Source organism: Melopsittacus undulatus, chromosome 10 (genome assembly GCF_012275295.1).
Source record: "Melopsittacus undulatus isolate bMelUnd1 chromosome 10, bMelUnd1.mat.Z, whole genome shotgun sequence".
Taxonomy (NCBI): domain Eukaryota; kingdom Metazoa; phylum Chordata; class Aves; order Psittaciformes; family Psittaculidae; genus Melopsittacus; species Melopsittacus undulatus.
In genome coordinates, this window is record NC_047536.1 from 32,996,619 (window position 1) to 33,005,536 (window position 8,918).

Here is an 8,918-nt window from a genome sequence, read left to right on the forward strand (position 1 = left end):
GCCGCGGGGGGAGGAGGAGGAGGAGGAGGAAGAGGAGGAGGAGGAGGAGGAGGAGGGAGATCGCGGAGGATCCGGAGCCCCTCCGGGAGCCGGGGAGGAGGCGATGGGGCCACAGCTTAAAAGGGCAACGCTCCGGTGCGGCTGCGCTCCCGAAGGCGGGCAGGGATAGCGGGGCGGGGGCTCGCTGCCCTCGCAGGCGCGGAGGGATGCTCCCGGGATGCCAATGGGATGATCCCGGGATGCCAATGGGAATCTCCCGGCCAGGCCCCCCCGGTTTTCCCTCGCCTTCCCTGGTGGGGTGAGGGCTGTCTATGGGACACAGAGCCTATGGGGCATCCCAAGAGATGGGAATCGGGAGCTCCTCTCCCCCTTCCACATAATGCCCATCACCTTCCTCCCCGTGCAGGTGCTGGCATGCTCACCCTAAAAATGACCTAGAATTGATCTGAAATGCAATGGTTCTTCCCATAAAATTTGTCACACATGGGAGATAAACTTGGGAAGGAGGATAAGACAAGGAATTCTTTACAATGCACATTTGTGTGTGTTTTGAAGTGTATGCCCAGGCTTGTGAATGAACCATGGCTGAATAGCAGGAGTGTAAGGGAGCATCTCCCAGGAAGAGCTTCTACCTTAGCACCATGTATGAAGCCAACCCCAAAACCCTCATCTGTAGGAAGGCACGTCCATGTACTTCAGCTGTGACTAGTAGAGTAAATCCATGAGCACACAACTGCCTCCTTTACACACCCGAGCCTCTGGCACTGCCTCCTTCTCTTCAGAAGCAGGGCCCATTAGATAGAGCTCACTTCCTGCCCTACTCCCTTCTGGTCAGCCAAGGAGCAGGAACTGCACCGGGTGCTGTGATCGGGACAGACTCATGTTTAAGGTCAACACACGAAGCTTTAAGGTCCCTTCCAACCCAAACCGTGCTGTGCTTCTATGATTCTGCCTCTAAAGTGGGTGCAGCTTTGCCCTGTAAGTGACCACTTCCAGTTCCCTTTTAAACAAGCAGGTCACACTGCTTACTCCAGGGGTGCGAGGAGGGGATGGGAGCTGAAATGACCGAGGAAAGCACCCCTGCCTACACCGCAGGGCAGCAGGATTAATCCTAAAGCGCTATGAATGTTAAAAGCCTTGTATTAACAACATCATTGATATTCAAATCAGCCACGGGGGGGAAACAGAGCAAACAAACAAGCAAACTGAATACTTGAGATGAGACAGACTCCGCATTGCCCACAGATCCGACTGGTTTTTCAATGGCAAAGTACATCGATTCTCTGCCCTGTGCACAACCAGAGCACCAACTAATGCAGTCAGATACAATAAACCGCATCTTACTACAGGTGAAAGGAATACACCCGGAGAAGAAACCAGTTTACTCCACGGAGGAAACTGTGGACTGAAGAAGCTTTGGCAGTAACTGTGCTCCCAGGAAGCTGCATTTGGCTGGTGGAGGCAGTAGCTGAGTTTGTAATGAAGGCAGATGAAACATTCCTTACAACCCGCATGGGGAGGCCTCACTCTGCACTGAAGGGTCAATCCATCCGACATCAGAATGACAAGAGGAGCTCAAACAAAGCAGGCTGCGTTCTGCTGGCTGCTGTTTCCAGCTCTGGAAGCTGCTGGGAACAGCGTGGGGCCGGCTGGGATGCAGCAGTGCAGGTTAGTACCGGCCCTTTGTGCCTGTTCTGAAGGGTTCCTGCATCTCTTGTGCTGCCTCCTGCTTCTTAAAGCCTCCCGTAAGCACGGCTGTTTTCCAACGCAGTTGTACCACAAAGGAGACACGGTGTGAAAGAGCTGAAGGTATCACTGTGAAAGGCTGAGTTTGACAAAAGAGAGACTTCAGGCTCCCAGAACCTGATCTTATGATCTTCATTCAGATGATTTCTTGTCTGTGTTGGGGTAGCAGCAGAGGATCTGCCTTAATGTAACCAAGCAGCCCCACTTGGGGCTACACGCATTGAAAGCTGGACACTCGCATCAGCGTTGGTCTCCAATCTCTTGGTTATGGACACCAGTGGAGGTGGATTGAGTTTCCATCTGACAACAGGTTTGGTTGCTCTTTGTAGGCTAATTAAAACGTCTCCCTCAGACTCTGTGAGATGAAATAACAGCTTAGCTGAATTTGGACCGAAGTGAATAAAACACATGGATCTTCGATGCAAATTAAGTTGGGGGTTTTAATTAGCAGGTAGATTATCAAGGCACCATGGGATGAGGCAGCCCAGAGGCTGCCAGAAGGCAGTGCCATCACTGATGTGCTGCGTGTCACCAGTAACCCTCATGTACCACCACACGGCAGCACTTGGCTTGGCGCTGCCACAGCAGCCACCAGCATCTCCTAAACACAGTATGAAGTTGTGGCCATCCATGTTCCTGCATGAGTGCTGCACCTACCCTGAGAGTTCAAGTGATGCTCCAGACACTGAACATCCTTGTTCTCAGCCCGTGCTTGAATCAGGAACCTCTTCCCATCCAAATTCCTTGTGCTGATGGGGCTGCATGGATCCAACTGCACTCTTATGGGAGGTTAACCTTGTTATCACTTGTTCCTGGCTGGCTGCATCCCAATTCCTTCCAGAAGACACAGGTTTACTTCAGAAGAAACCATGAGACAAAGTTCACAACCTTGAGACCAAGCACCAGTGTCTCACCACAGCTCCTTACTTCTCATCTCTGCAGCCTCCCTGCTCTGACAGATGAAGATGAGCAATAGAGGCTAAAAGGATGAGCTGGGGACATGTCTCTTCACAGCCCAAACCCTGTAATTGTCACAGCTGCTGGAAGCTATTGATGGTCCTAGAGCCTGTGATATATGTGGGGTGCATTATTCCACTCAACTCACTTATATCCCATTTAATAACCTCACATGGGCCACAGTGCCTTTAGAGAGGTCTGGGCAACAGCAGCAGTGTCACAACACTCCAACCTTATCCATGCCACCTCCAAAAGGCAAAGTGTGTCCATTGCACTGCTTTATGGCCTTAGAGCTAACCAGCTGCCCACTCCCCTCCTCCAGTGCAGGCAGCAGCCTCCCAAAGGTGACACATCACATCCTATGTCACATCCTACTTCTCTAACATGAATTAGAAGCAAAACCCTTTGCCACCCGCTGCTATGAGACTGATGGCAGCCTTCCATAGTGCACAATGGGAATTCACCTTCAGAACAACCACTTGGAACATCTTCATCTAAGAGGTGGCTGAGCTGTGGATGCTTAAAACATGGATGGATGCAAACGGATTAGGATACAGCATCTTCCTGGGTGGGAGGAGGAAAGGGCAGTAGCTTCTGCTCTGCCTCCTTGACAGAGCAATGCTGGACACAGTGACAGGACCTCACTGCTGGTGAGCAGAGGTTGCCACTGCTCACCTGGGGCAGCCAGGCCTGGCTATGAGACCTGGACTCTGTGATATTCCCATGTCTCACTGATGACTTTATCCATAGGAAAGAGTTACTGAAGTGGCTAGAAAAAGAGAGAGATAAGGGGAAAAGGGCAAGGTTTTGACCTTCTAATTTTAAACTTGGCATTGTTTAAACCCCCCATTACCCTGAGCTAATAACTAGAGAGTTATTACATAGCTCAGCTGCTCTGGGACCAAAGCCAGCGAAGCCAAGGCTATCAGAGCAGGAGACCTAAGGGAGGTGGCAATAGCACAGACATGTCCTTCTTCGTTTCAGAGGGACCAGAGAGGCACAGGAGCCCAAACGGAGCTGGAACACCCTCAGCAAGCGATGTCCAAAGGAACCACGCTCTGCTCTTCCCCTCCTTTTGCAGCCTGGGGAATACATTGCAGAGAAGAACAGCCCTGGGAGAGCAAGGAGCAGTGGCTTAAAAACTGTTCTCATCACCACACAAGAAAAGAAGCAATCTCAATGGCTTCTGTGCTTTGAAATGGTTCCCCACAGCCCAGGGCAACCTGTAAAATTCATCAGAACCGGTGTGTGAAACGTGTTGTTCTCTCTGATGCCTGTGAAGCTTTGGGATGCTGCAGGGAGGCAGCTCCTAATCAGGCTTTTCTCCGCTGCCATCATCTACATTCCACATTTGTAATTCCCTACTATTAACTTGCTGAGCTGCACAATGCATTCTCAGTGCTCCCTGATGAGCTTGTGGAGGATGGCACAGGTGGAACGCAGTCACTGAGCTCTCTGTCACATCAGGGTAACAGCAAGGTGAACAATTTGTCCACATCTCTGATACAGAGACCTTGTTTGTGTGATCAAGGGCTTGTATGAAGGAAACAGGATGGATATTGTTCCTCCCTCTGCATCAAACACATAGGTACCCATTTACCTTGGAGTCAAGGTTCAAATTCACACTCCCGCAGCTTGACAAAGATGCTTTGGCAATTCTGCCATAACATCCACGAGCAGCTTTGCAAATAGCTCCTTTGCTGCTTCTCTGTGACTATAAAGGAAAAGCACTGAGACAGAAACAGCCTGGAAGCCACCAGCACTATTGTTAGTCTGAGGAGGGCTCCTCTGCCATGGAGCAACACCTCCGCTGAGCACCAAAGAGCCTCCCTCCTCCTCCTCTGTCTGTCTTATTTACAACATAGAGACCCAGAACATGAAACTATGGAGCTACTTTGGGAAAGAGCTGCTCAAATCAGGCCCACAGCAGCTCTGGGGATTGCATGGCAGTGTTCCTGGGGGCTTTCATAGGGATAACCTGGAGCGGAGAGGAGGGAGAGCCCGAAGGGTTAACACAGAGGACAAGCAAGCTGTCACAGCTGACATCCCAGCATCTCAGCCCATGCAATCCGAGTAGCTGGCATGACTGCAGCCGCATTTCCAGCTGCAATTCCACTAGGCAGTGTGACCATGGAGCAATTCAAGGCAGCTGCCAAGGTCCCTGGGTATTGATACCAAGTGATTATTCAAGGTTTCCATGGCACAGTTCCATTTCTCAAATGATAAGACCAAAAAGAAGAGCCTTGAGGGTGAGAGCAGTCTCCAATTCATGGCTAAGGGTGCTCTCAATAGGACAAGCTAATTTCCCATTTCCTTAGGAACCTTTTATTTCCTCTCAAATGATTATGAACTCCCTCAAGCCAATTTAACAAGTCTCATGTGATGTGATGGAGAAGGAATCAATAGCAAGTTTCTTTTAGGGAGTCTTCTGAAGGACACCTACAGCAGTGTATGCACGAGTGTATGGTGTGGGGAGCCAGCATGTACAAGGATAGCCTCAATGCAGGTATGAAACGTGCAGTTAGAAGCTACTCAAAACCATGCACATGCAAACCAGAGCTGCTTCTGTGCCATGTTTTTAGTGATGCCCTTTTTAATCCCAGCCAGTGTGGGCTGATATGCATTAAGAAGTCAGCAGTGTCAGATGCCATCAGGCTGCAGGAGCATTTGTTACACCCATTTACTTTAGGAAGACTTAATTCCCTTGGAAATAAGCCACTTGAAGCAGGCTCCCAAAGTTCATTCCGAGTAGCCATAGGCAGCTGGCAGCACTTCCAGGCTTTTTCACCCTGCCTGGACCATGCTAGATGGCCACTTCTGATGGCTTTGACTGACAATGGTACAAACTGTGATGTGCTACACACGTATGAGACATTGACACAGAATTAAAGCTGTGTGTAGTAACCACTGCTGGTTAAATGAAAGCTTTTGCTTGTCTGCTTGCTGGTTAAATATCAGAAGAAAAGCTTCCTGCTGCATCATATAAAACCTTTCCACATTTTATCTCATTCCTAACAGAAGAGGTAGAAGGTTTGATGGGGTCTCTAAATACAAGCATCTGCTTAAGCTTTTCCAGCTATGAAGTGGAGAAACATAGCAAAAGGATATCTTCATAACCTGATTGACAGTAGAAGCACATCAAAGTGCACTCCCAGCTGCAGAGAGGAGCTCAAACCAGCAGTGATTTTCCTATCAATATGCAGTGGAAGGACAGGGGTTGATTACGGTCCTGATCCTGTCTGTGGTTTGAAGGGCTGGATGTGACATTCAGTGCTGTGAATCCATCGTGTAGGCAGGACTCCTTGTTCTATCTGCAGGACTAAACTCCCTCCTAGTTTCTCTTGCCTGAACACCAGTAGGGCTGTGTGTCTCACTGGTAATTACTCATAATTACAGCTACAGGTAATTAGATGTAGTTTCAGATGTGGCCAGTGCTAACTGCAGACGTGTATCAGAAAAGCCCTTACCCGTGGGTTTCTCAGCTGAAAAGGAAGCAAAAAGTAATGTTCCCTTGTGCAACAAGAGGGATAGGATTATGTTATGTGGTATTTCTATCCCCTAATGGCAATATTCATTGCAACTGGGCAGCGCTGCTGTGCTGTGGCTGCCAAATGCAGTGACTATCAATAGACTTGGATGCTGCATTTAATAAAAATAAATCTTATTTATTCAGCAAAATAAAAAAGAAACATTTAGTAACAAGTGATGTTTCATGGCATGGTGGGAGGTATTTCACATATTACCTTCCTAATGATGTTTTCATGTGACATAGCATCAGTAGCAATGAGCTTCTCTTGAGATTTACAAGCATAAGGCAAGCCCTGAAGTCATTCTGAGTTCTCAAGGCCAGGAAGTTGAAAATGAGATGGAGTCTTTGGTGGCTCGGGTGACAACCTGCTTACACAGGGTGCTGCTCAGAGCATGGGACATAGAGACACCACAAACCCCTGCAAGCAAAGGGTGTCATCACATTCCCATCAATTAACAGCACTATTCATGGAGCTAAAAGGGCTGAGTTGGGGGGGTATTATTATTCACACAGTTACAGTTACATACATCATAGGTAATGACAATGCAGAACTTGAATGGTGACATTTATCATGCAAACAGGTCCATTCCTTGCTCCTCACTCTTCAGATTTATTAAATAGATTTATCTAACAAGAGTCTTTACATTTCCTTTTGTTCCCCCTCGATTTAAGCGCTGTGACATCCTGCACATTACTCTGATGTAGTGGCTAATCTCAGCTGTGTTGGGAGGGAATAAAGGAGGCAATAAAGCCCTACAGCTCCTCAGTCCATGACAAGCGCTGCTCGAACTGAGTGATGTATTCAGCCTACATAGGTGTCAATAAGCAAGTCAAAATAGGGGGTTGTTGTTTCTCTTTCTCCTGTACTATTAGGAGCTCACGCTAGCAGCTCTCCTATAAGAGAGGTTTTTCAGGTACTTTTGTGCAATTTAAACTGAGGGGGGATGCCACTTTATTTATTAGACTATTTAATAGCCAAAATCAAGTCTTATGAATAGATAAGAAAGGGTCTGGGGAATCTGTAGAAGAGTGCAAAAGAATGTTCTTTGGTTTAAATCCTGTTGCAGAACCTTCTTGGGTATATTCACCTAAGAAGTTTCAAAGCCATCATTCCAAATCATTCGCTTATAAGCAAAATCACACACTAGGCAGGTTATCTTAATAGGCTTTCACTTGCCATCAGCCTTTTCCATTGCAGTTACAACACGCATGTTCATGAAATCTGTGCAGAATTGGGCTTTGGTTGTTTTCTGTGCTCTCAAACTGGACCACCCTTTCCATGTTGGAGCATTGTCATTCCATAGCCAAGTCAAACTCTATCTGGAAAATCTCAAGACGGAAAACAGCCCAAAGAGCCTGTTCCTGCCTTATGTTTTATTGTTATACCCTTATCTTCACACTTCATATGTGCTTGAGAGTGGGCATAACAATTATAACAATGGTAATTGTGCTAAAAATAGATGTAATTTAGGTTTGAGCTGGAATAACTTCATAACTAGAGAAAGGAAAGAAGCAGGGAATAGAATGGTCGGTCAATGTTTCCTGTTGGCCTTGTCTGTGCCAAAGAAACATTTGTTGCACATTGCAGAGATGGGAAGAGAGCTATGCACCTATCCCAAATTCCGGGAATGGAGCAAACTGGACTTGCCTGGGAATGGCATGTATTTATGTGCTCGCTAAGTTTGTGGCTTCCCTTCATTGCTCTTGAAAGCCAGATTGTCCCATCCTGGAGCCTCCGCTCATGTAGGGTTTTGCTGCTGTTTGTATGTCTTAATGACAACTCCCGATTTAGGGTAAAATATAGCCAAAACAGAAGCACTATTTTGTGTTCTTTGGTGATAGCAAACCTGATCCCAGGCGAAGCTGCCACGCTTCAGTGTGAACATGCACATTGGGTATATTAAGACCATGGGAGGCAGCAGTCTCTTAGCCCTGACCCCAAGGGGTGAAATGCTGAGAGCACAACATGCAACACGCACCCTTCCAGACCCATTGAAACCGATCACTGCACTATCAATATATGCAGAAAAGCAGATTAATATTCTCATTAGACACCTTAACACAGCATCTCCATAATGGGAACCTCATTGCCCACTGGCTTGTGTTTGCCAGGAAATAATGGTGCTTATCAGAAGAGACCACTTTCCCCTTAGCAGGAAAAGCAAATGATTTAAGCCGTGTTTGCTTTATAGTTCATTCCCTTGCCTCTGTCCTTCACACATTTAAAGGCCCATTATCTTCTCCTTGATGCAAGGGGGTTATGCTGTAGCTACCATTAACGGTAATGAAAATGGCTCATGTTAATCTCCCTGTGCTGATAGGAAGATAACAGCCTACTTAATAAGAGCCAAGCTCAGACTAGGAGCTGCACTGAAGTGAGCGGAATGTTGTCTCTGTGGGATTCATATGTAAACGCTAAAGCCTTGCCCTGTGTCTTGGCTGATGACTAGAAAGGTATTAGAGGTAGAACAAATGTGCTCTCTTGGTGTGTAGAGCAGCTCCGGGTCCCCTTTAGAATAGAATCATTGAATAGTTTGGGTTGGAAAGGACCTTAAGATCATCCAGTTCCACCCCCTTGCCATGGGCAGGGACACCTCACACTAAACCATGGCACCCAAGGCTTCATCCAACCTGGCCTTGAACACCACCAGGGATGGAGCATTCACAACCTCCCTGGGCAACCCAT